At 46.3% G+C, this 26,566-nt stretch overlaps 1 long non-coding RNA gene across 3 annotated transcripts in view; it reads left to right on the top strand.

The window, feature by feature from the left end:
* Window positions 1-178: 178 nt before the first annotated feature.
* Window positions 179-26,566, top strand: part of LOC132659507 (uncharacterized) — a 47,510-nt gene continuing 21,122 nt past the window's right edge. The window contains exons 1-2 of one of the 3 annotated variants that reach the window (XR_009600047.1): window positions 179-515; window positions 11,666-26,566. The exon at window positions 11,666-26,566 is cut by the window's right edge and continues 20,120 nt beyond it. This is a non-coding gene — a long non-coding RNA (uncharacterized LOC132659507). The other 2 variants (XR_009600046.1, XR_009600045.1) reach the window with 2 other exon arrangements.

Raw genomic sequence — 26,566 nt, 5'->3', positions numbered from 1 at the left:
TGTCGTCCCTTCCCCAAACCCGCCCTCGGCCCCGCCAATAAACGTCCTGTCTGCCCTGCCCCGCCCCGCCCACCAGCTTCCGTTCTCCCGTCCCGCCTTCGTCCCCGCCCACCAAAGGCCTGCCCACTCCGCCCTCGGCCCCGCCCCCGCCCCCACGTGCAGGACTTCCGGCGGGCTGGCTGGATTCTTGCGGAGACCTGATCCCCGATCGTGCTTACAATGGGAAGCCCGTACGCGCCCACATGGGGCTGAGCGCTCAGCTGTGAGCAGAGCGGCCGGGGAGCCCGCGGGCTCTGGCCAAACGACCTCCAAAATCTTGGGCTGCACCCGGGGCCGTGTCTTAGGTAACAGATCCGGCTCTGCCTGACTCGGGGGCGATGGGACCAGACCCTTGCTCAATCCCCATGGCCATCCTTACCCCTGCGCGGGATCAGGAGCTGGAGAAGGCCCAGGAAGCTGCCCCAGCGATCGGGGCACCCCCTGGGTCCTCACGGACCCCCACTGGAGGGCTAAAGGTGAGGAGGCTCTTTATTTAGTGGTTTAACGTTCTCCTGGAAGGCGGGACTGCCTCCATTGTGTTCTCACGGTGTCCTGGGGTCTTCAAGGTCTCTGGCCCGAGCTAGCCTTGATATTGGTTGTACCAGTGAACCAATGAATATGTAAATTGGGAACATGGAGGAACCCCCAGGTGAGGGAGGATTATAGACAATGACATTGAGCTTGGAGAGGATCAAGAACTCCAAATCATGAAGGGGATATTTGAGGTACCAAATCCTATAATAAAGGTGCAAAAGTGCATCTTTTGAACCTCTGAAAGTGACAGGTCTAGGACAAATAAGGGGAAATACTTCCTCTTTGCTTAGCACCATTTGCTAGTTGGAAAGCCTAGGACCCTGAGGGGTCATGGCCCAGCAGAGCCCGTAACTGGAGCCCAGAATCCAGGCAGCTGAGGGCTAGAGAGAGAGCTGTCCAGTGAATTCTCCCTGGGGTGTGGGTGTGTGTCAGGGGGAGGGGATCAGAGATCAAGGCTCTGAAGACAGGGCTGGTGGGGGACACACTGGCAGCGAGTCACAGTGCAGGGAAAGGTGTTGGTGGCTGGACAGTGTGCATAAACGTGAGGATGGGGCCGAGTGTGGAGTTAAGGAGATTGGACCTTACTAAGTGGTGAGGGTCAGCTGGGAGCTGGGGTTGACAAGACCGTCTCTCAGTGGGTACATGCATGGTGGTGTCCGTGAGTTCCAGAAATGCTGTGGCCTCCTGGACAAGTTAAGCAGGGGTCATAGACCCTGAGGTATAGAAGCCACAGGGAGGGACATGGCCCCTGTGAAGAGGCTCCTTCCTCCACTGCCCTGGGTTCCACCTCTTTGTCATGGATGATGCCGTATTTATACCTGGCACCAGGCTCCAGCCTGACCTCTGAGTGGGGACTTCTCTAGCTAGCACATTGACCTCAAATTCTGTTGGTCCAGGTGGCTCAGTGGGTAAAGAATTGGCCCACAATGCAGGAGACACAGGCAGATGCAAGTTCGATCCCTGGGTCGGGAAGATCCCCTGGAGGAGGGCATGGCAACCCACTCCAGTGTTCTTGCCTGGAGAATCCCATTGACAGAGGAGCCTGGGGGACTGCAGTCCATGGGGTCCCGAAGAGTCCGATGTGACTGAAGCGACTGAGCATGCATGCACCCCTCTGCACTCCTCAGTCCAGTCGGCCCTTCCCTCACAGACCTTATCCGCTGCCTCACCTATGTCCGTCAGGCTCCCCTCAGTCATCCCACCCCATCCTCTTCCTCATCCTCACATTCACATCTTGACCGGGATCCACGGCACCCTTTCACTGCCTGCCTCTGACCCCTCCCATTCCAGTGACCCCCTGGGCTGGGTGCCCATCACCCCAAGAAGACAGGACTCCCTTCAGCTAGGCCCCCTGCTCCAACTCACACATCCTGCCGCCACCAGCTCCCCCTGCTGCATGGCCACAGTTCTGGCCTTTGGCATCACTGCCTGCTGGAGAGAGGTGGATCTCCCGCCTAGCACTAGAGACTGTCTCTGAGGCCCGTCTTCCCTTCTTCTTTCTAACGTTTACTTATTTGACTGTGCTGGGTCTTAATTGTGGCATGCAGGATCTTTTTTTTTTTTTGACTGTGCTGGGTCTTCGTTGCTGGGCATGGGCTTGCTCTAGTTGCAAAGACTGGGGACCGCTCTCTAGTTGTAATGTGGAGGCTTCTCTTATTGGGGAGCACAGGCTCCAGCTTCATGGGCTTTGGTAGCTGCAGAACGTGGGCTCAGTAGTTGCAGTTCCTGGGTACCAGAGCTCAGGCTCACCAGTTGTGGCACACAGGCTCAGTTGTTGCCCAGAGACACGTAGGATCTTCCCAGACCAGGGATCGAACTGGTGTCCCCTGCATTGCAGGGTCAATTCTTAACCACTGGACCACCAGGAAAGTCCTGCATGCAGGATCTTTGCGTTGTGGCGTGCAGACTCTTAGTTGCAGCATGTGGAATCTAATTCCCTGACCAGGGATTGAATTCAGGCCCCTTGAGTTAATTGGGAGTCTGGAGTCTTAGCCACTGGACCACCAGGGAAGTCCCCTGTCTCCCTGCCCTTTGGGGCACACATCCAGCTGCAGGAACCCCAGCCTATGGGTTCTCTGTTTGTGGTTTGGTCCAGAATACACTTCCCTTTTGCCTTGCCATTGAAACCCTACCCTTCTTTCAAAGCATGGTTGGAAAGTCACCTGCTCCAGGAAGCCCTCTTCAGTCCTTGCAGGTGAGACATGTATCTCCCCATCTCTTGTTTTTGCTGCCGGTACACCACCTCTCATCCCCTGTATGGTGTTGTGTTCAACTGGGTCCAGTCCGTAGATGTCAGCTTCTAAAATTAGGAAAAGGTCTTACTCAATTCTGTTTGCCCCTTTAGCACCTACCAGAGCCCTTGGACACAGCAGAAGCTCAATCAACTTCTGCCAATTGAATTGGCTGAGAATTACAAAGAACATTTCCTCCCAGCCTGTCCCTCTGGACTCACAAAAGCAACAGCCCAGAGTCGGGGAAGTCAGGGAGTAATTCTTAAGGTCTTGTGTCCTTACTCCCTTGGTTACATTCCTCAGAATGCTGTCCACATCCAGAGAGGTAGGAAGGTGTTAATAAGTGAGAGGCAGAAATGTTCCCAGGAGTTCCTAGTCCATCAGCAAGGGGAAATTTCCCTCGGTTAAGTTTATGAAATAAAGGCAACCTCTGACACTAAATGTAGTGTGGTATCCTGGATCGGATCCTGCAACAGGAAAGGGACATTCTTGGAAAAAACTGGAAAAATCTAAAATCTAGGGTTTAGTTCATAGTAACATCCTAATGTTAATTTCTACCTTTGTATCATGGTTATTCGAGGTGTTTACATCATAGGGAGCTAGGTGAAGGACATAGAAGAAATTCTGTACTATCTCTGCAGCTTTTTCTGTGAATTAAAATTATACCCAAACTTAAGAGTTCCACTAAAAAACCAAAAACCTGACAAGAACCCTTGATTTATAATTTAGATATGATTAAATACATGAGGGAATAGCAAGTATGTTGCACTGTGAAATGTTGTCAGCCATTATTAACAAGCCTGTTTTGCTCTGTTCCAACTTGCTTTAACTTAAAAAAATTTTTTTCCTTGTATCCTATTCACTGAATTTAAAGCTTTAAGCAGTTTTTTTTTGGGGGCGGGGGGTAGGGGTGTGGGTGGGTGTGGGGAGTTGCATCTCAAGGCATTCGGAATCTTAGTTCCCTGATCAGGGATCAAACCTGTGCCCCCTAAAGTGGAAGCATGGTGTCTTAACCACTGGACCACCAGGGAAATCCCCTAAAGCTTTACACTTCTAAAGGATGACTTTAGCTAGGTCCTATACAATTTGACATTGTGCATTTTTTGTCTCATTAAGTTATGCATATTTGTTTGAAGTGATAAGGCACTCCTGTTGTTCAAAGAAGGCACACGCAAGAAGGTATGCATTGGGGCATCTTGTTTTTACCCCATTCTTGGCCAACTCACTCTTACCACTCAATTCAGGAAACTTGTATTAATTTCTTAGTATTCCTCGGTTTTTTGTTTTTTAATGTACACGTGGACAAATCTCTCCCACTTTTCCCATGATGTTGCTAGAGTTCCACATTGCCAGACTGTCCCATGCTGCACTGCACCTGTGCTGGACAAGCCTGCCTGCTCCCCTGTGGTCTTGACAGAGGAGGCCAGTTTCCAGCTTTTGAATTTGTGTCAATCTGCTAGAAGAGAAATGGTTTCGCAGGGCGCTTATAGTTAGAATTTCTCTCTTGATTTAAGTGGGCTTGATTTTTTTTTTTATGAACCTCAGGGCCATCTGTGTTTTTAAATGTCTTTTCTCTATTAGAGAGATTAGTTCTTTCTCTGTGACATGAGTTGCATATGTTTTCCCCAAATGTCTTTCATTTGACTTATGAATGTACTCATTGCCACACAGAAGTCTTTTTGTTTTGTTTTGTTTCTAATGCAGTTAAATCGGTCAGTTTTGCTTCACTTCTAGTTTTGAGTCATCTCCAGAAAAGCCCTTGTCACCAAGTCTTGGTGCGGACAGTTACACAGTAATAGGTTACGAGAACAGCTATGGCACGTGAAAAGAGCTTGAAGATTTGTTTGTTGAATGAATTAATACAGGAAAGAATAAAGAATGGTGCATAACCTCAGGAAACAAGGGCCCCTGAAGAACTGTACTTTTCTTTTTGGCTCCTTAGGTGCAGTGCCCATGGGACTGCTCCCATGTTTGGGGGCCTCTGGTGTCCAGTTTTATGGGTCTGTCTCTGGGGGATGCTGCTCATATCTTATTTTCAGTCCCCTGTGGGTCAGCTTAGTTTCACACTGTTAGAGATGTCCCCGCTGTACACAAATGCAAGCCAAGGCACGAGGGCCCTGACTGAGGGTGACCTGCATGGGCTCAGCCTCAGAACAGACCTCTGCCCTCTCCCCCACCGCCCCACCAACCCCTGCAGACAGGGAGGGCAGGAGTGAGTGGACACAGCTCCAGAGGCTTCGAGAGAGCAGATCCTCTTTGCTTGGGGCCTGGATTCAGGACTTAGATGCTGACTTAGGGGACAGGGGGTATATCAGAGCCAACTGAAACAGCGATGGGCAGTAGCCCAGGCTGATCGGCCTGGGGGGCTGGTGTGCTGGGGTCTCAGCGAGGGGGGCTTGGTGTACGGGAGTGCCAGGTCCCGGTGGGGTGCCTGGCCCTGGACAAGCAGCCTCAGGGTGAGTGAGGTGGCTGAGGGCAGCTGACTCATCCCCGAGGCTGGCCATGCGCTCTGGCACTTCACGCCACGCAGTCACAAGAGCTGTCTGTGCCCTGATGTCCTCAGCCCTAGCTGGCTGCCTGCCAGCCCCTTCCTGCCTGAAGCACAGTGACCTCAGCACCCTCTGCCGGGCCAGCTGTTCCACCTCCCCTCTCGCTTCTGCCGGGGGCCAGGCCTGACCTGTTTCCTCGGAGCCCGCAGGTGACTGATGAGATGGAAGGAACCGGCCCGCCTCTGCTTCTCCTCCACAAACAAAACCCCTTCTTTGAGGGACTAAATAGCCAGTTCCTTCTGAGAAAGACCCACAGCTTCCCTTTTAGGTCTTTTGGCCCAGGGATTTTGGGTTTTCACTTCATTTCATTTAGACCTTAAAAATCACAAAATAAACATTTTGCTCTATTTATTTATTATTATTATTTTGTGGGGGTTTGACTTCATTTCATTTAGACCTTAAAGTCACAAAACAGACATGTTGCTACATTTATTAATTATTATTATTATTTGGGTCTTTGTTGTGGCATGTGGGCTTTCTCTAGTTGTAGCATTTAGGGGGTTCTCTCCAGTTGTGGCACATGGGCTTAGTTGCCCTGTGGAATCTTAGCTCCCCATCCAAGGACTGAACCCGTGTCCCCTGCATGGGAAGGCAGATTCTCAGCCACGGATCCACCAGGGAGATCCCTGCTTATTTAAAATAACCAACAAGGACCTACTGTAAAATTAATTAATTAAGAAGTCATAAAATAGAGCTCACCCAAACCATCAGTTGTTGTTTTTTTTAGACCGGTAGACCTTGACTCAGTAAAGCTAACTCTCCTTCCACACCCACCCTTCTGGAGTGATAGTCAAAGTGTGCGACCTCTTGCCAGGCTGGAGTCCGCCTTAACCCTTTGTTTGCTGGGGAGGTCTGCAAACCATACGTGGAGGGTCTTGTGGAGGCTCCTGACCATTAGGTGTAAGAAGATCTCGGTAGCTCAACCAGTGGTCCAACTGCACTGTCCTGTCACCACCAGGGTCTTCCTGTGGCCTCAGGTGAGAAAGGGAAGCCGCTTTCTTTATCCCAGAATGTCTAACTGAGGGGGTCTCAAGGTTCATGTGCCCCCAACACTTCTGTTTTCAGATTCATCAAAGAAACATTTTGTGGACAGATGGTTTTCCCCAGACCCTGTGCTGGGAGCCAGAGCAGAGAAGCGTGTCAGGAGGCCCTCGGCTGGTGATGACAGGAGGGATTAGACAGGGAGGTAGTACAGCCAGGCTGTGGGTGGTTGAGAGTGGGGAGGAGACGGAAGAGGCGGAATCAGGATGACTAAGGATTCTGACCGTCAAGATACATGTGTACAAATAGTATTGCTTGTGAAATTCAAAAGCCGAATGATCTAAATGGCCATCAGTGAAGATGAATAAATAAACCGTGGTGTGTGAATTTGAGGGGCTACGATGTAGCAATGACAAAAAATGAATGATACAACACACAGTACCGTGGACGAATGTTACAAACGTAATGGTGAGCGAAAGAGGCAAGACACAAAAGCGAACGAGAGTGTAATACACTTTACGAGGAGTCCAAAAAAAGAAAATCTATAAAGTACATTGTAGTAGGAAAAAAACCTCCCAAAGATGTTTGCGTCCTAATATCTGGAGCCTGTGGTTGTGTTACTTTACATGGCAAAAGAGATCTTGAAGATGCGATTAACTGAAGGAGCTTGAGGGACTTCCCTGATGGTCCAGTGGTTAAGAATCTGCCAGCCCTGGTCCCTGGAAGATTCCGCATACTGTGTGGCATCTAAGCCCACAAGCACAACTACTGAGCCCTCATGCCCTAGAAACCGTGCTCTGCAGCAAGAGAAGCCGGCGAAATGCAACTAGAGTAGCCCCCTCTCGCCGCAACTAGAGAAAGCCCGTATGCAACAGTCATGGCCCAGCGCAGCCAGTAAGTAAATAAAAAAGTTTATAAGGAATGGTGGAATGAGAATTACAGAAGTTTTAAAAGCAAATTAATAACCAAAAATTATACACAACACAAGACACAGGCGTCTCTTGTTTTGGAGCCCAGCCACAGATATTTTGGGATAGGATGATAGCCATGTGGGCCTCTGCAGTGAAGTACATAGGGGCTGATCCAAATAGAGTCCTTCCACAGGGAAGAGGGGGTGTAGCCAAATGCACCAGAAACACATTCTAGGTGTTAAACAAAGCCATGTCAGGGCATTTGTGTCATTGCAGTATCAGCGACAGACTGCATTACCTATAGACACTTGATGTTACCCAGAGACCCTTGCATTTTCCAGGACTACATGACCCAGAGACCCTTGCTGCCACCCAGGCATTACCCAGAGACCCTTGCTGCCACCAGGGTATTACCCAGAGACCCTTGCTGGCACCCAGCCATTACCCAGAGACCCCTGCTGCCACCCGGGCATTACCTAGAGACCCTTGGTGCCACCCGGGCATTACCTAGAGACCCTTGCTGCCAGCCAGGCATTACCCAGAGACGCTTGAGTTGCCTAGGACTGCATTACCTACAGATCTTTGCTGTTGCCCAGGAAATACAATCCTGACAGTCAGAGATCCTCTCACTTTGGGCTTCTCTTTTTTTTCAAAGGTTACAGTTAAGGAAACTGCATTCTAGGTTGTCCTTGCTTCTTTGAAAGTCATTACAGCTTAGGCTCATATACAGTCTTGCTGTGGATAACTGCTTTACCTTTTTAATCACAAGAAGAGTAAGTTCTTATTATACAAATTCAGATAGTATGGGTTCAGTTCAGTTCAGTTCAGTCGCTCAGTTGTGTTCGACTCTTTGCGACCCCATGAATCACAGCATGCCAGACCTCCCTGTCCATCACCATCTTCCGGAGTTCACTCAGACTCACGTCCGTCAAGTCCATGATGCCATCCAGCCATCTCATCCTCTGTCGTCCCCTTCTCCTCCTGCCCCCAATCCTTGCCAGCATCAGAGTCTTTTCCAATGAGTCAACTCTTCACATGAGGTGGCCAAAGTACTGGAGCTTCAGCTTTAGCATCATTCCTTCCAAAGAAATCCCAGGATTGATCTCCTTCAGAATGGACTGGTTGGATCTCCTTGCAGTCCGAGGGACTCTCAAGAGTCTTCTCCAATATCACAGTTCAAAAGTATCAATTCTTTGGCACTCAGCCTTCTTCACAGTCCAACTCTCACATCCATACATGACCACAGGAAAAACCACAGCCTTGACTAGACGGATCTTAGTCGGCAAAGTAATATCTCTGCTTTTGAATATGCTATCTAGGTTGGTCATAACTTTTCTTCCAAGGAGTAAGCATCTTTCAACTTCATGGCTGCAGTCACCATCTTCAGTGATTTTGGAGCCCCCAAAATAAAGTCTGACACTGTTTCTGCTGTTTCCCCATCTATTTCCCATGAAATGATGGGACTGGATGCCATGATCTTCGTCTTTGAAATGAATGTTGAGCTTTAAGCCAACTTTTTCGCTCTCCACTTTCACTTTCATCAAGAAGCTTTTAGCTCCTCTTCACTTTCTGCCATAAGGGTGGTGTCATCTGCATATCTGAGGTTATTGATATTTCTCCCTGCAATCTTGATTCTAGCTTGTGTTTCTTCCAGCCCAGCGTTTCTCATGATGTACTCTGAATAGAAGTTAAATAAGCAGGGTGACAACATACAGCCTTGATGTACTCCTTTCCCTATTTGGAACCAGTCTGTTGTTCCATGTCTAGTTCTAACTGTTGCTTCCTGACCTGCATACAGATTTCTCAAGAGGCAGGTCAGGTGCTCTGGTATTCCCATCTCTTTCAGAATTTTCCACAGTTTATTGTGATCCACACAGTCAAAGGCTTTGGCATAGTCAATAAAGCAGAAATAGATGTTTTTTCTGGAACTCTCTTGCTTTTCCATGATCCAGCAGATGTATGGGTTATCTTTTATTAAATCCCATTGTCTTATCAAGAGGTAGGGGGAAAGAAGATAAGCAAGCCAGCAAATCTCTAACACCTGATTCCTAGGGTAGACTAGATAAGACAGAGAAGTTCAGTTCAGTTCAGTTCAGTTCAGTTGCTCAATCGTGTCAGACTCTTTGCGACTCCATGAATTGCAGCACACTGGGCCCCCCTGTCCATCACCAACTCCGGAGTTCACTAAAACTCAATGTCTATCGAATCAGTGATGCCATCCAGCCATCTCATCCTTTGTCATCCCCTTCTTCTCCTGCCCCCAATCCTTGCCAGCATCAGAGTCTTTTCCAATGAGTCAACTCTTCACATGAGGTGGCCAAAGTACTGGAGCTTCAGCTTTAGCATCATTCCTTCCAAAGAAATCCCAGGATTGATCTCCTTCAGAATGGACTGGTTGGATCTCCTTGCAGTCCAAGGGACTCTCAAGAGTCTTCTCCAACACCACAGTTCAAAAGCATCAATTCTTTGGCACTCAGCCTTCTTCACAGTCCAACTCTCACATCCATACATGACCACAGGAAAAACCATAGAGATGGACCTTAGTTGGCAAAGTAATATCTCTGCTTTTGAATATGCTATCTAGGTTGGTCATAACTTTTCTTCCAAGGAGTAAGCGTCTTTTAACTTCTTGGCTGCAGTCACCATTTGCAGTGATTTTGGAGCCCCCAAAAATAAAGTCTGACACTGTTTCCCCGTCTATTTCCCATGAAGTGATGGGACCAGATGCCATGATCTTCGTTTTCTGAATGTTGAGCTTTAAGCCAACTTTTCACTCTCCTCGTTCACTTTCATCAAGAGGCTCTTTAGCTCCTCTTCACTTTCTGCCATAAGGGTGGTATCATCTGCATATCTGAGGTTATTGATATTTCTCCCAGCAATTTTGATTCCAGCTTGTGCTTCTTCCAGCCCCGCGTTTCTCATGATGTACCCTGCATATGAATTAAATAAGCAGGGTGACAATATACAGCCTTGATGTACTCCTTTCCCTATTTGGAACCAGTCTGTTGTTCCATGTCCAGTTCTAACTGTTGCTTCCTGACCTGCATACAGATTTCTCAAGAGGCAGGTCAGATGGTCTGGTATTCCCATCTCTTTCAGAATTTTCCACAGTTTATTGTGATCCACACAGTCAGAGGCTTTGGCATAGTCAATAAAGCAGAAATAGATGTTTTTTCTGGAACTCTCTTGCTTTTTCGATGATCCGCCGGATGTTGGCAATTTGATCTCTGGTTCTTCTGCCTTTTTGAAAACCAGCTTGAACATTTGGAAGTTCACGGTTCACGTATTGCTGAAGCCTGGCTTGGAGAATTTTGAGCAATTGTGCGGTAGTTTGAGCATTTTTTGGCATTGCGTTTCTTTGGGATTGGAATGAAAACTGACCTTTTCCAGTCCTGCGGCCACTGCTGAGTTTTCCAAATTTGCTGGCATGTTGAGTGCAGCACTTTCACAGCATCACCTTTCAGGATTTGAAATAGCTCAACTGGAATTCCATCACCTCCACTAGCTTTGTTCATAGTGATGCTTTTTAAGGCCCACTTGACTTCACGTTCCAGGATGTTTGGCTCTAGGTGAGTGATGAAACCATCGTGATTATCTTGGTCATGAGATCTTTTTGTACAGTTCTGTGTATTCTTGCCACCTCTTAATATCTTCTGCTTCTGTTACGTCCCTACCAGTTCTGTCCTTTATTGAGCCCATCTTTGCATAAAATGTTCCCTTGGTATCTCTAATTTTGTTGAAGAGATCTCTAGTCTTTCCCATTCTGTTGTTTTCCTCTATTTCTTTGCATTGATCACTGAGGAAGGCTTTCTTATCTCTCCTTGCTATTCTTTGAAACTCTGCATTCAAATGGGTATATCTTTCCTTTCTCCTTTGCTTTTCACTTCTCTTCTTTTCACAGCTATTTGTAAGGCCTCCTCAGAGAGCCATTTTGCTTTTTGGCATTTCTTTTCCTTGGGGATGGTCTTGATCCCTATCTCCTGTACAATGTCAGGAACCTCATTCCATAGTCATCAGGCACTCTATCTATCAGATCTAGTCCCTTAAATCTATTTCTCACTTCCACTGTATAATCATAAGAGATTTGATTTAGGTCGTACCTGAGTGGTTTTCCCTGCTTTCTCCCAATGTATGGCACAGAGTCAGCATTCAGTGATATCACTATCCTCAAGCCGCAGGGCAGAGCTCGGGGAGAGGCACGGGCGGGAGGAGGGCTGACAGATCATCCATTGTCAACTGCCGTGGTCAGCTGCCAGAGTCACAGGTGAGCCCAGGACTGCAATCTTCCCTGGGGCATGGAAGGAGCACAGAGCAGGAAGTCCAGGTGCATCTGGTTCCTCCAAGTCAGGTGTGGGACACATTTTCTTGCTGTAAAATGAAGCAGTGGTCTCAGAGTTCTAATGTTTTGGCATTCCCCCAGCCAGGTGCAGGGCACGCCCGTGCCCCGAATCCTGCATCCTGCCCACCACGGTCTCCACAGTCAAATGAGGTAGGCTCTTCCTGGTTTATTAAGCAACCAGAGCAACACAGACTAGAATGCCTCAACTGCTACCATATAACAGAAGAAATGGGGTTTTCTTTCTTCTTGCTCAATGACCATGATAAAGGTCAACTCAACCTCTGCTACTTTATACATCAACGTCTCACCAAAACATCTCGGGGAATTATTCTAGTAGGTTCTGCTTTCAGCACTGCTGGGAAGTGCTCTGGGGACGGCCGCTTACGGCTCTGTTGTCAGTTTCCCAGTTTCTTCGCAGTTGTATTTCTAGCGTGTAATTACATCTGGTACATAGCAGGTGCTCAGTAAATGTTTGTCAAATGAATAAATGCATGAACTCTCGGCAATGGCGTACTCTCCGCTCTCCCATGCCTTGGCATATGTTATTACCTCAGTCTAGAAGCTCCCACTCATTGCTGTGCTTACCTCTGGATATATGCCTAATTCACAAGAATTTTCCGTTGGGGAGATCTGTCCACCTCCCATGCACATTGTCGCCAGGGTGGGTCCTGGGCAGCCTTGTTGGTATCTTAGACTCTAACCTGAGACCATAGCTAATTACTGGGTGGGCACACTGACCCAAGTTGAGCCAAGGTCTCTGCCCCACAAATCTGGAATTGGGTTTGAGATTCCAGCCTTAGTCTAGGTTTGTCTTCAGAATGGAACACATTTTTTAAAAATTAGGAGCAATGGTGTGACCATCATCTATCATTGAAACCTAAGGAGCAGGAAGAGAAAAATCCGACATACAGAGAACAGAGAACCAAACAGGCTGCCCTTAAGAAGTGAAGGGGAGGCTTGGTGCCCAACCGGCATCCTCCGAGGTTCCTCCAGCCATCAGCTGTGAAAGCTCACAGCTGAGTTCTTCCCTGAGACTTGCCCTTTACTTAAGGGACCTGCCATGCCCAAGGATATGACCTCCCTGGGTAGTTCTCTGCTAACATCCAGTCCATGCTGGGGTCAGTCCCCTACCTTGATTCAGGACCACTCTGAAAGTCCATCCCAGCTCTTCAGCTCCCTGTGGAATTAGGTGAGGCTCCAAGCAGGGCTTCCCGGGTAGCTCAAACGGTAAAGAATCTGCCTGCAAAGAGGGAGACCTGGGTTCGATCCCTGGGTTGGGAAGATCCCCTGGAGAAGGGCATGGCGACCCACTCCAGTATTCTTGACTGGAGAATTCCATGGACAGAGGAGCCTGGCAGGCTAACACAACAATGACTCCCAGCTGCATCAGAGTTCAATTTCTGCCCAGCCTGTCTGATTTGTTCAAAGGCCATTTCCTGAGAGGCTCCCCAGTTAGCTGTCTGAATGCACCAGTAAGAGACTCCAGCTCTGTTTCCCAGGGCACCCAACCTAAGATAAGAGGCTTTCAGTTGAAAGGGACTGCTGGCATAACCCGTGGTTACTGTGATGATACAGTGGTTCCTCCCAATAAGAGTAGGCTGCTTTCTTGCTGGGAGTGCTGGGCCTCCCTAAATTAATGTTTACTAAATGGAACAGAGTTTGCGGGAGGTCAGGGTGGTAATTATTTTGGCCTCTAGCATACCAGGGCAGGCCCTGGACAGCTTCTCAAGGGAGGTCAAGTTTGGCCTCGGCGCCTCCTCCTATCTCTGAGCCTCACTCACTCTGCCCATCGGGTTGTCCCCTCCCCAGCGCCCCAGGGTGGAGATGTGGGGTGCTCCACCCAGCCCTGCTGGCTTCTCTCTTTCAACAGGGACTGAGGGTCCGTGAGAAGCCGGGCTCCTCATCTCACTCATCTCGCCATCACAGGGCTCTGGAGCACTCAGAGACTGGATCCTGTCTTGGATCCCTGTGGTGGGCGACACCCACGTGCATTGACAATCACCCGCTGATTTTACCCACTGCTTCCCTTTGGCTCCTGTTCCTGGCCTCAGGATATTCCCACCTCTGGTGAGGCCGCAGTTCAGTCTCCATTTAGATTGTGAAAAAGTCTCAGGTTGAAGGCGGCATAGATGCTCAGAGGCCCTCAGATGGGCTCCAGAAAAAATTTCATCCAAGCCCCTTGTGTTGCAACTGAGGAAACACAAGTATTTTAACCAATCCTGCAGGCCAGGACTCACGGGTGGGAAAACTGCTTTCCACCAAGTGAGGTTCGACTCAATTTGATTCTCTTGCCACCCAGCACCGGCTGCCTCCCACCCTTTGGATGGTTTCCAGGAGCGAGTTTGCTTCTGAGAGAGACAGAAAGACACCCCCACACACAAGAACAGTGTCTCATCCTCATCGTGCCCTCCAAACCCCGTTCTCCCTCCTTCTAGAACCCCTTCTCGGGCGGGGCGCATTTCCATCCTGGCCTGGAGACCTGTGTGACGCTTTCTTCTGGTGAAAGAGAGCGTCCTGAATTGGCGGCATGCACCTATGCCCTGAACCTCAGGCTGATCCCACTGACCTGTCACTAGCTTCGTATGTTGTTTTCCATTATAGAATTTTACTTTAGAAAAAAAGAATTTAGTTTACTTTTAGTATTACAGTTTTGAGCTTCTTGTTTAATCTCGGCTACTCCTCCTTTGATCCCCCCAACTCAAAAAACCTTCAAGCATTTGCTGAGGGTCTTGACCCATGTGGGATACACAAACACAGTGACATGAAGTTTTCTGTTGCAGAGAATATACAGTATATTATATATAATATAATGCAGTGTATGTAATACTATATACAATATATGTAATTCTATTGTGGCTGCTAATTTTCCAGACTCTATCAAGTGCCAAGAGTTCTAGGACAAATAATTGTCTTGTTTGCTTTTTATTTTATATTGAGGTATAGCCAGTTAGCAAACTGTGATAGTTTGTGGTGGTTTCAGGTGAACAGCAAAGGGACTCAGCCATACACACAGGTATCCATTCTCCAAACCCTCCTCCCATCCAGGCTGCCACATAGCATAGAGCAGAGTTCCCTCTGTATACAGTAGGTCCTTGCTGTTATCCGTTTTAAATGTAGCAGTGTGTACACGTCCATCCCAAACTCTCCAACTATCTCTGCCCCCCATCCTTCTCCCCAACAACCATAAAATTGTTCTCTAAGTTTGTGAGTCTCTTTCTGTTTTGTAAGTTCATTCGTACCATTTCTTTTTATATTCCACTTTTAAGGGATATCCTGTGATATTTCTCCTTCTCTGTCTGCCTTGCTTCGCTCAGTGTGACATTCTCTGAGTCCATCCATGTTGCTGCAAATGGCATCGTTTCATTCTTTTTAATGGCTGAATAATATTCCATTGCGCGCACATGCGCGTATGTGTGTGTGCGTGCGTGCACACACACACACACACCCTTCTTTATCCATTCCTCTGTCGATGGACATTAAGGTAGCTTCCATGTCTTGGCTATTGTAAACAGTGCTTCAGTGAAGATTGGGGTACATGTATCCTTTCAGAATATGTTTTCCTCTGGATGTATGCCCAGGAGTGGGATTGCAGGGTCATATGGTAGCTCTTTTTAGAACCTCCGTACTGTTCTCCATAGGGGCTGTGCCAATTTACATCCCCACCAGCAGTGTAGGAGAGTTCCCTTCTCTCCACACCCTCTCCAGCATTTATTGTGTGTGGATATTTTGATGTTAACCGGGTAATTGCTTTGTTTTTAACACATGTCCTGGAAACCTAGAGGAGTCAGAATCTTCCAGGAAGGAGGAGTGGGCTTGAGGTAGGTCTTCAAGGATGCTTAGAGTTCAATCAGTGGCCTTGGCGGGAGATGGCTGTTTGGGGAGAATAGAGCCCAATTTGCCTGTGGGGAGAGAATTCCTATTTGGGGTTGGATGGGTTGGGGTAGGACCAAATTGTGGGGAACTTCGGAAACTAATCAGCTTTTTGGATGTGACGAGAGAGGAAATGGAGAGGCCCTGTGTATCTGAAGCAAAGTCTTAAGATAATTACAGTCCCTACTAAAAGAGCCTGCGTTAGGATAATAAGATCAGTGGAATGAACGGAGCCTGGGAAATTTCCTTGAAAAGCAACTTTTCTTTTGTTGTTTTATGTCTTTGTTTTTGTCCTTAATCAGTAGAAATTGTGGATGGAATCGAGATGGTGACATGTTTTATTTTCTCTCCACTTCATGAAAATAATGTTAACCACTGATCCCAGTAACACCTGGCATTGATCTTTGTTTTATGGTGACATTTCCTCCATGGATCAGGAGCCTGGTATATTCTCCCTTTTGAGAGCACAGCTAAGCGTTTGCTCACTAAATACTGAAATTCTGCTGCATGCTGGATACAGTATTAAGGGCTATCTTTTTGATAGACAGGAAGTACAGCATATTCTTGTTTTTATGAGTTTAATGTCTTGTTGAAAACTGACATATAAATACATAAACAGAGCAGTCCAGGGGCCGGCAAATGTTTCTATAAAAAGCCAGGTGGGGCCTCTCTTGGTGGCCCAGTGGTTTGGACTCTATGCTTCCACTGCTGGGGCAGGTGGTTTCAGTCCCTTGTCAGGGAACTTAAGATCCCACATGCCATGAGGTGAGAGCACAAAAAATAGCCAGCTAGTAAATATTTTAGGCTTTTCGGTCATGGAGTCTATTCAATTCTATCATTGTAGCGTGAAAAGCAACCATGAACACTCATTAACTAAGTAGAGAAGTGTGGCTTTGTTCCAATCAAATTTACTTATGGACTGAAATTTACATTTCATATAATTTTCATATGTCATGAAATGTTCTCCTTTTGATTTTTGTTCACCATTTACAATGTAAAAGACACACTTGGTTTGCAGGCCAACAAAAATCAGTGGCAGGCCAGATTTGACCCACAGGCTATGGTTGTTTTTTTCTTTTTTTTTGATTCCTGAGCTATAACTGACCTCATAATGTACAAAATGCTACAGAATACAGAGCAGGCAGAGGGTAACTATTCCTGCAGGACTAAGGTAAGATTGAGAATGCTTCCAGGAGGAGGGGAATTTTACACAGGCTTTGACAGTTATATATTTGTTTGCCTGGGATCAGTACTTGGGGGTGAAGGATAAGGACCAGTGTGGAGCTGATCCCAGGCTCCTTGAGCAAAGGTATAAGGACCACAGGGCCTACAGGGTGTGGCATGTTTGGAACCCTGAGCAGTTTGGTGTGGTTTGAGCTTGGGTAATGGCAATCAGGAGAATGGCCCCAAGTGGGCAGGGACATTGTGCCAAGTTTTGCAAAGGGCCTTTATTGCCCTGCCAGAGCACTTGGATTTTATTTCACAGGCAGTGGAAACCTTGGAAGTTTCCCAGCAGAGAAGCACTTCAAAGTGTATCAGTGTCTTAGACCTTCCAGGACATGGGCATGGGGGCCGGGTTAGAGAAGGGGGCCCAGGAGCAGTGGGTGGTCAGGTTAGCCTGGTGGGGTAGGATCTGGGGGTGAGGGCCGTCTCCAGATGGCAGACTGTGGGCACTGCCAGATGGAAAAGAGGCTTTAATGGAGTCCAGGGCATGAAGCCAAAAGCTGGGAGCCAGAAGCAGCCTGGCAGGGCATTGCCTGGCAGGACTAGAGGAGCAAAGCGTTGGGAGAGATAACAAGAGGTGGAGGGTGCGGGGAGGGGCAGAGATGTTTCTCCAGCTCCTGCAAGAGCTGGACAGGACCTGTGGGGGGAACAGATCTCATTTTTTACTATAAAAAGAACACAATAATTGTTAAAAAAAAAAAAAAAGCAACCAGTACAGAGTATATATGGTCCTTTTCACCCTCTGCCCTCCCACACCTGGGGAAGTTACCAATCACAGCGGTATGCAGCCTCCCAGCTCTCTGTTCTAGGCTCATGCACATGCTTTTTAATTTTATTTTTTTAGTTTTACCAGTTTATTGCTGCCAACCCGTCTCCCTCCACCCTCATGCACGCATGCTCAGTCATGTAACCCCGTGGACTGCAGCCCGCCAGGCTCCTCTGTCTATGAGCTTTTCCAGGCAAGGATACTGGAGTGGGGTGCCATTTCCTTCTAGATCATGCTTTTAAAATAAAAATAGAAAGCATACATATTTTCATGCACTTTATTCATTTACTGACAGTGTTGATGTGGCAGACATCTTTCCCATCAGCCCGTATATTTCTACCTCCTTTTTAACAATTGTGTTAGTTTTCAGAGTCTGGGTGTGCCATAATTTATCTACGAATGGGCATTTCCATTGTGGCCATCCATCTAGGCTTTTATTTTATTTTTTTAAAAATTTGGCTGTGCCATGCAGCGTGTGGGACCTTAGTTCTCTAACCAGGGATTGAACTCGTAGCCCCTGCACTGGAAGCAGGTGTCTTAAACCACTGGACCACTGAGGAAGTTCCTATCTAGTCTCTTAAATAAGGCTGCAGCACACACTTTGAATGCACATGAACACTTGCAGTGGAATTGGAGGCTCAGGTTTGCTTGTACAGTTAGCTCAGTGCTGCCAGATTAGGGCAGGAAGTCGGTGCAGCCAGTGGGGTTGCCCTGACCACTTAACATTTGGGCAGGAAAATGGGTCTTGACTTGAGTAATGCATATGAAACAGAACCTTATCTACCTGGCACAGTAGACAAGGCAGTAGCAGGGATTTAAACATTGGGCAAAAGTGTCCTAGTTCATCAGCAAATCCCACTGACTTTATCTTCAGAATTCATCCAGAGTTGATCCACCTCTTCCTCCACCCACCACCGCCCATTCTGACCCAAGCCATCCTCTCGCCCTTGCACTGGGGAAATAGTCTCCATAGCAAATGAAATGATCCTTTTAGAATGTAAGTGAGGCCAGGCTATGCCTCACCTCTTAATCCTTCACCAGCTTCCCCAGCACTCAGAATGAAGTCTGGGTCCTCACCAAGGCTGCGGGGGCCCTGAGGGTGATTCCTGTGTGACTCCTGGACCATGAACTAACTAGCATTCCTCAGAGGTAAAAATGGACGCTAATTTTTAAGGAGAGGGAAAGGGGGTCAAGGACACTGATATGAAGGTGTCCTGCAAGCTGAAGGCGTGGCCAGGTTCCGCGTGATTCCTGGTGTTTGAAGAAATTCGACAGCAGCTTGTCATGTTTGGTGAAGGGCTCTGGCTTACTGTGTAGTGGAACAGGGGATGAATCTTACTCTCTAAAATGTAAAATCTTATTATTATTATTGTTTTTTTTGCACTGCACAGCTTGTGGGATCTTAGTTCCCTGATCAGGGGTTGAACTCATGCCCCCAGCAGTGGAAGCTCTGAGTCCTAACTACTGGGCCATCAGGAAAGTCTCTAAAATCTTGTTAACATGTGTCCAAGTGCAGCACATGTCTAATTTTGCAGGTATGTATTAGAAGGACGCACCAGCAGCCACCTGGGGCTTCCCAGATGGCGCAGTGGTAAAGAATCTGCCTGCCATTGCAGGAGACGAAAGAGATGTGGGTTCAATCCCTGGGCGGGGAAGAACACCTGGAGTAGGAAATGGCAACCCATTCCAGCATTCTTGCCTGGAAAATCTCGTGGACAGAGGAGCCTGGTGGACTATATAGTCCATAGGGTTGCAAAGACTCTAAGCACACAGCACACACACACACACATCAACAGCCACAAAATCCCCATCTTGCCTTTTCAAAAACTATACAGGAAAAAAGGAATTACTTTGCTAAAAGTAGAGCCACAAGCCCTCCATAGGGACTGCAGTAGGGGACCAGAACCTTCTATTTAGGATGGTCAACCTTTCCTTCTAAAACTACAGCCATCACTGAAAAAAAGAAGAAAAAAGGAAAAAAGAAAAACATCCTAGATGGGGCACTTAAGCAGGATGAGGTTACCAGCAACTGACTGCTAATATATACCTGCAAAATTAGGCACAGGTCAGACAAAGAGAGGGAAAACTTGCATTTAAAACTCAGTCCGTAGTTGGTATATCTCGTTTCCCCATTATTGACAGGTCCTCCTGAGCCTTTCTCGCACAAAAAGAGCAGATCTGAAGTGAGACTGCACTGGGAGTGTCAGTTTCATGATAAGCCTTTGGTGTCAGTAGAAGCACACAGATGGCCGTATGGGCTTTTCACCTCCCCACTATTCCTCTCTCCTTGGCTCCTAGCAATCTCTGCAGTCAGCCCCAAATAGGAAATTACAACATGTATTAATGCATAGGTAAAAGAAAAGAAAGCCAGATTAAGTTAAAAGCCCAATAAATATCCTCTTTCGTGATTGTGCTTTAAACAGAGATGCCTGTTCCTGTTTCCTCCCAACAGCGCCACATCATTTGTACTTTTAGGGGCATTGATTCATTTAGCAAAAGCGTGTTGGGCCCATGTGGAGCAGCCTTGCAGCTGCGGAAGAGGCCCGTGGTATGAGGTGGAAGGCCAGGTCACAGATCTTGGTGTGAGCTGAACCCTGAACCTCAGGGAGCAAGAGATCAAGACCTGGAGACATGAAATCAAATGATTTGCCAGGACCTCCTGACTTCAGGGGCTTCCCAGATGGTGCTAGTGGTAAAACATCCACCTGCCAATGCAGGAGACTTGTGTTTGATCCCTGGATCGGGAAGATCCCCTGGAGGAAGGCATGGCAACCCACTCCAGTATTCTTGCCTGGAAAATCCCATGGACAGAGGACCCTGGTGGGCTACAGTCCCGAAAGAGAGTCAGACACGACTAAAGCAACGTAGCACACACACATCCTAACTTCAGCCTGTAAGATTTTCTTCTAGACTATGTCCACTGTATTCTTTATATATACACACACACATAAAGGAGGACTTTATCTATTTATTTTTTTATTATCTTTGTTTGTTTCTTCATCTTTATTTATTTATATCATCTTGGGTGACCCTACACGGCACGGCTCATAGTTTCATTGAGTTAGACAAGGCTGTGGTCCATGTGACCAGTTTGATTAGTTTTCTGTGATTGTGATTTTCATTCTGTCTGTCCTCAGACAGATCAGGATAAGAGGTTTGTGGAAGCTTCCTGATGGGAGAGACTGACTTCAGGGGAAATTGGATCTTATTCTGATGGGCGAGGCCATGCTCAATAAATCTTTAATCCAATTTTCTGTTGATGGGCGGGGCTGTGTTTGACAGGGGTAGGGGTCATGACCTGAAATGGACTGGAATGGGTGAATTTAACTCAGATGACCATTATATCTGCTACTGTGGGCTGGAATCCCTTAGAAGAAATGGAGTAGACATCATGGTCAACAAAAGAGTCCAAAATGCAGTACTTGGATGCAATCTCAAAAATGACAGAATAATCTCTGTTTGTTTCCAAGGCAAACCATTCAATATCACAGTAATCCAAGTCTATGCCCCAACCAGTAACGCTGAAGAAGCTGAACTTGAACGGTTCTATGAAGACCTACAAGACCTTTTAGAACTAACACCCAAAAAAGATGCCCTTTTCATTATTGGGGACTGGAATGCAAAAATAGGAAGTCAAGAAACACCTGGAGTAACAGGCAAATTTGGCCTTGGAATATGGAATAAAGCAGGGCAAAGGCTAATAGAATTTTGCCAAGAGAACACACTGGTCATAGCAAACACCCTCTTCCAACAACACAAGAGAAGACTCTACACATGGACATCACCAGATGGTCAACACCAAAATCAGATTGATTATATTCTTTGCAGTCAAAGATGGAGAAGCTCCATACAGTCAGCAAAATAAGACTGGGAGCTGACTGTGGCTCAGATCATGAACTCCTTATTGCCAAATTCAGACTTAAGCTGAAAAAAGTAGGGAAAACCACTAGACCACTCAGGTATGACCTTAATCAAATCCCTTATGATTATACAGTGGAAGTGTGAGATAGATTTAAGGGACTAGATCTGATAGATAGAGTGCCTGATGAACTGTGGATGGAGGTTCGTGACGTTGTATAGGAGACAGGGATCAAGACCGTCCCCATGGAAAAGAAATGCGAAAAAGCAAAATGGCTGTCTGGGGAGGCCTTACAAATAGCTGTGAAAAGAAGAGAAGAAAAAGCAAGGGAGAAAAGGAAAGATATAAGCATCTGAATGCAGAGTTCCAAAGAATAGCAAGAAGAAATAAGAAAGCCTTCTTCACCGATAAACAAAGAAATAGAGGCAAACAACAGAATGGGAAAGACTAGAGATCTCTTCAAGAAAATTAGAGATACCAAGGGAATATTTCATGCAAAGATGGGCTCGATAAAGGACAGAAATGGTATGGACCTAACAGAAGCAGAAGATATTAAGAAGAGGTGGCAAGAATACACAGAAGAACTGTACAAAAAAGATCTTCAGGACCAAGATAATCATGATGGTGTGATCACTCACCTAGAGCCAGACATCCTGGAATGTGAAGTCAAGTGGGCCTTAGAAAGCATCACTACGGACAAAGCTAGTGGAGGTGATGGAATTCCAGTTGAGCTGTTTCAGATCCTGAAAGATGATGCTGTGAAAGTGCTGCACTCAATACGCCAGCAAATTTGGAAAACTCAGCAGTGGCCACAGGACTGGAAAAGGTCAGTTTTCATTCCAATCCCAAAGAAAGGCAATGCCAAAGAATGCTCAAACTACCCCACAATTGCACTCATCTCACATGCTAGTAAAGTAATGCTCAAAATTCTCCAAGCCAGGCTTCAGCTATACGTGAACCATGAACTTCCAGATGTTCAAGCTGGTTTTAGAAAAGGCAGAGGAACCAGAGATCAAATTGCCAACATCCTGTGGATCATGGAAAAAGCAAGAGAGTTCCAGAAAAACATCTATTTCTGCTTTATTGACTATGCCAAAGCCTTTGACTATGTGGATCACAACAAACTGTGGAAGATTCTGAAAGAGATGGGAATACAGACCACCTGACCTGCCTCTTGAGAAATCTGTATGCAGGTCAGGAAGCAACAGTTAGAACTGGACATGGAACAACAGACTGGTTCCAAATAGGAAAAGGAGTACGTCAAGGCTGTATATTGTCACCCTGCTTATTTAACTTCTATGCAGAGTATATCATGAGAAACGCGGGGCTGGAAGAAACACAAGCTGGAATCAAAATTGCCGGGAGAAATATCCATAACCTCAGATATGCAGATGACACCACCCTTATGGGAGAAAGTGAAGAGGAGCTAAAAAGCCTCTTGATGAAAGTGAAAGAGGAGAGTGAGAAAGTTGGCTTAAAGCTCAACATTCAGAAAACGAAGATCATGACATCTGGTCCCATCACTTCATGGGAAATAGATGGAGAAACAGTGGAAACAGTGTCAGACTTTATTTTGGGGGGCTCCAAAATCACTGCAAATGGTGACTCAGCCATGAAATTAAAAGAGGTTTGGCTCCTTGGAAGAAAAGCTATGACCAACTTAGACAGCATATTAAAAACCAGAGACATTACTTTGCCAACAAAAGTCCACCTAGTCAAAGCTGTGGCTTTTCCAGTAGTCATGTATGGATGTGAAAGTTCAGTTAAGTTGCTCAGTCGTGTCCAATTCTTTGCGACCCCATGAACCGCAGCACTCCAGGCCTCCCTGTCCATCACCAACTCCTAGAGTCCACCCAAACCCATAACCATTGAGTCGGTGATGCCATCCAACCATCTCATCCTCTGTCATCCCTTTCTCCTCCTGCCCTCAATCTTTCCCAGCATCAGGGTCTTTTCCAATGAGTCAGGTCTTCGCATGAGGTGGCCAAAGTATTGGAGTTTCAGCTTCAGCATCAGTCCTACCAATGTACACTCAGGACTGATCTCCTTTAGGATGGACTGGTTGGATCTCCTTGCAGTCCAAGGGTCTCTCAAGAGTCTTCTCCAACACCACAGTTCAAAAGTATCAATTCTTCAGTGCTCAGCTTTCTTTATAGTCCATCTCTCACATCCATACATAACCACTGGAAAAACCATAGCCTTGATTATACGGACCTTTGTTGGCAAAGTAATGTCTCTGCTTTTTAATATGCTGTCTAGGTTGGTCATAACTTTCCTTCCAAGGATTAAGCGTCTTTTAATTTCATGGCTGCAGTCACCATCTGCAGTGATTTGGGGGCCCAGAAAAATAAAGTCTGACACTGTTTCCACTGTTTCTCCATCTATTTCCCATGAAGTGATGGGACCAGATGCCATGATCTTCGTTTTCTGAATGTTGAGCTTTAAGCCAACTTTCTCACTCTCCTCTTTCACTTTCATCAAGAGGCTTTTTAGCTCCTCTTCACTTTCTCCCATAAGGGTGGTGTCATCTGCATATCTGAGGTGATTGATATTTCTCCCGGCAATCTTGATTCCAGCTTGTGCTTCCTCAAGCCCAGCATGTCTCATGATGTACTCTGCATATAAGTTAAATAAGCAAGGTGACAACATACAGCCTTGACATACTCCTTTTCCTATTTGGAACCAGTCTGTTGTTCCATGTCCAATTCTGACTGTTGCTTCCTGACCTGCATACAGGTTTCTCAAGAGGCAGGTCAGGTGGTCCGGTATTCCCATCTTCAGAATTTTCCACAGTTTATTGTGAGCAAAGGCTTTGGCATAGTCAATAAAGCAGAAATAGATGTTTTTCTGGAACTCTCTTGCTTTTTCCATGATCCAGCGAATGTTGGCAATTTGATTTCTGGTTCCTCTGCCTTTTCTAAAACCAGCTTGAACATCTGGAAGTTCATGGTTCACGTACAGCTGAAGCCTGGCTTGGAGAATTTTGAGCATTACTTTACTAGCATGTGAGATGAGTGCAATTGTGTGGGAGTTTGAGCATTCTTGCATGTGAAAGTTGGGACTATAAAGAAAGCTGAGCACTGAAGAATTGATACTTTTGAATTCTGGTGTTGGAGAAGACTCTTGAGAGTCCCTTGAACTGAAAGGAGATCAAACTAGTCAATCCTAAAGGAAATCAGTCCTGAATAGTGATTGGAAGGACTGATGCTGAAGCTGAGACTCCAATACTTTCGCCAACTAATGTGAAGAACTAACTCATAGGAAAAGACTCTGATGCTGGGAAAGATTGAAGGTGGGAGGAGAAGGGGACGACAGAGGATGAGATGGTTGGATGGCATCACCAACTGCATGGACATGAGTTGAGGAAGCTCCAGGAGTTGGTGATGCACAGGGAGGCCTGCTGTCCTGCAGTCCACGGAGTCACAAAGAATTGGACGCGACTGAGCGACTGAACTGAACTGTTGGGTTTTCGTTGCACCAGCAGGATCTTTTCCTATGGCCCACGGACTCTCTAGCTATAGCACAACGGCTCCAGAGTACACAGGCTTTGGTCGCTGCGGTGTGCAGGCTTGGTTGCTCCACAGCATGCGGCATCTTAGTTCCCTGACCAGGGATGGAACCCACATCCCCTGCATCCCAAGGCGGATTCATAACCACTGGACCACCTGGGAAGTCCCATGATCACGGTACTCTTGATTTGATTTTTTAAACTTTGGAGGAAAAGGAAAATTTTTTCATACTCTTAAAACTCATTGGATTTATATGAAAACATGATTTTCCAAACTGTATTTCATATGATAGTGGTTCTATGAGATATTATTGTGCTCAATTGCTCAATTGTGGCTGATTCTTTTTGACCCCATGGATTGTAGCCCACCAGGCTCCTCTCTCCATGGGATTTCCCAGCAAGAATACTGGAAGGGGTTGCCATTTTTAAACAATAAATCAGAATTTTTTTAAAGTTTGCATTTAGTTACTCCCGGGTAGCTCAGTGGTAAAGAATCCAGCTGCAATGCAGGATATCCCGGTTTAATTCCTGGGACGGGAAGTTCCCCTGGAGAAGGGATGGCCTACCGACTCCAGCATTCTTGGACTTCCCTGGTGGCTTAGATGATAAAGAATCTGTCTGCAATGTGGGAGACCTAAGTTCAATCCCTGGGTCAGGAAGATCCCCTGGAGGAGGGCATGGCAACCCATTCCAGTATTCTTGCCTGGAGAATCCCCATGGACAGAGGAGCCTGGCGGGCTACAATCCACAGGGTCACAAAGAGTCGGACATGAATGAAGTGACTGACCTCACATGCTTATCTAGAATCTGCTGTCCTACAGACAGACAAGTGGGTGGATGTGGAGCCCTCGAGGACTGGCTTCTTGGTGGGAGAGAACAGCTCACAAGCTCGTGAGTGATTCTATCACAGGCTCCGTGTGTGACCTCTGTGCTCCAGTTCTTTGGTCTGTAAAGTGGGCATTGACCAAAGAACTTCCCAAACAGAAAATAAAAGGGACCAGAAACACACCATGGAGACAGTTAGGTATTGAGGGATGACTTATTCTATCATCTTTACCCAAAATGTCTTTTGAAGGTAACAATTTTATACAGTTGAGCCCACATTTAATATAATTACACAATTATTAGGCATAAGTGTTCTGGAAAATGTTTGTGAGTGAATATGTTTTAAATTTTAAAAAACAAACATATGCCCCATATAGTTTGTCTGTGATGCATAATTCAGTGGACTTAATGATTTTCCCTTAAAGACATTTAATAAATATATTGTAACTTGAGGGGGAAGCTCAAGTTTAGTCTTGGTAAGAGTCTTGGTCTTAATTCAGAATTCATTTTTGACTCAGTGAACTTTTCTGAAGAACTCTGAATAACACAAGTGAGGCTGAGTTCTAAACATTCTTAGAAAGTCCTAGCTGCAAAGCACATTTAGTGAGAGTTGGTCAAAGGTTGTGGTTAAAAGATTTTTCTGGTGTTAGGAACTTTATATTCTGGGTAAAGATGTATTGGCTTCTAAATAGCCAAATATTGATTAAAAAAAAAATTGATCAGTTGGTCTTGGTTTTCACAGATTTTATTATATTTTTATTTAAATATTATTGGTTTATTATACTATTTTATAAGTTTAGTTAATGAAAGAAAAATTTTCTTTACTTGAGGGTCTTGGTGATAAATACTGCATCTTCATTCCTCCTGGGTAGTGACAGAAGATAAATGATTTACTTTGGTCCTCAACTGTGTCTGTTTTTTTAAACATTT

Source organism: Ovis aries, chromosome 3, assembly GCF_016772045.2.
Source record: "Ovis aries strain OAR_USU_Benz2616 breed Rambouillet chromosome 3, ARS-UI_Ramb_v3.0, whole genome shotgun sequence".
NCBI lineage: Eukaryota > Metazoa > Chordata > Mammalia > Artiodactyla > Bovidae > Ovis > Ovis aries.
The sequence above is the reverse complement of the archived record's forward strand: the minus strand, read 5'-3'. Positions and strand labels throughout refer to the sequence as shown.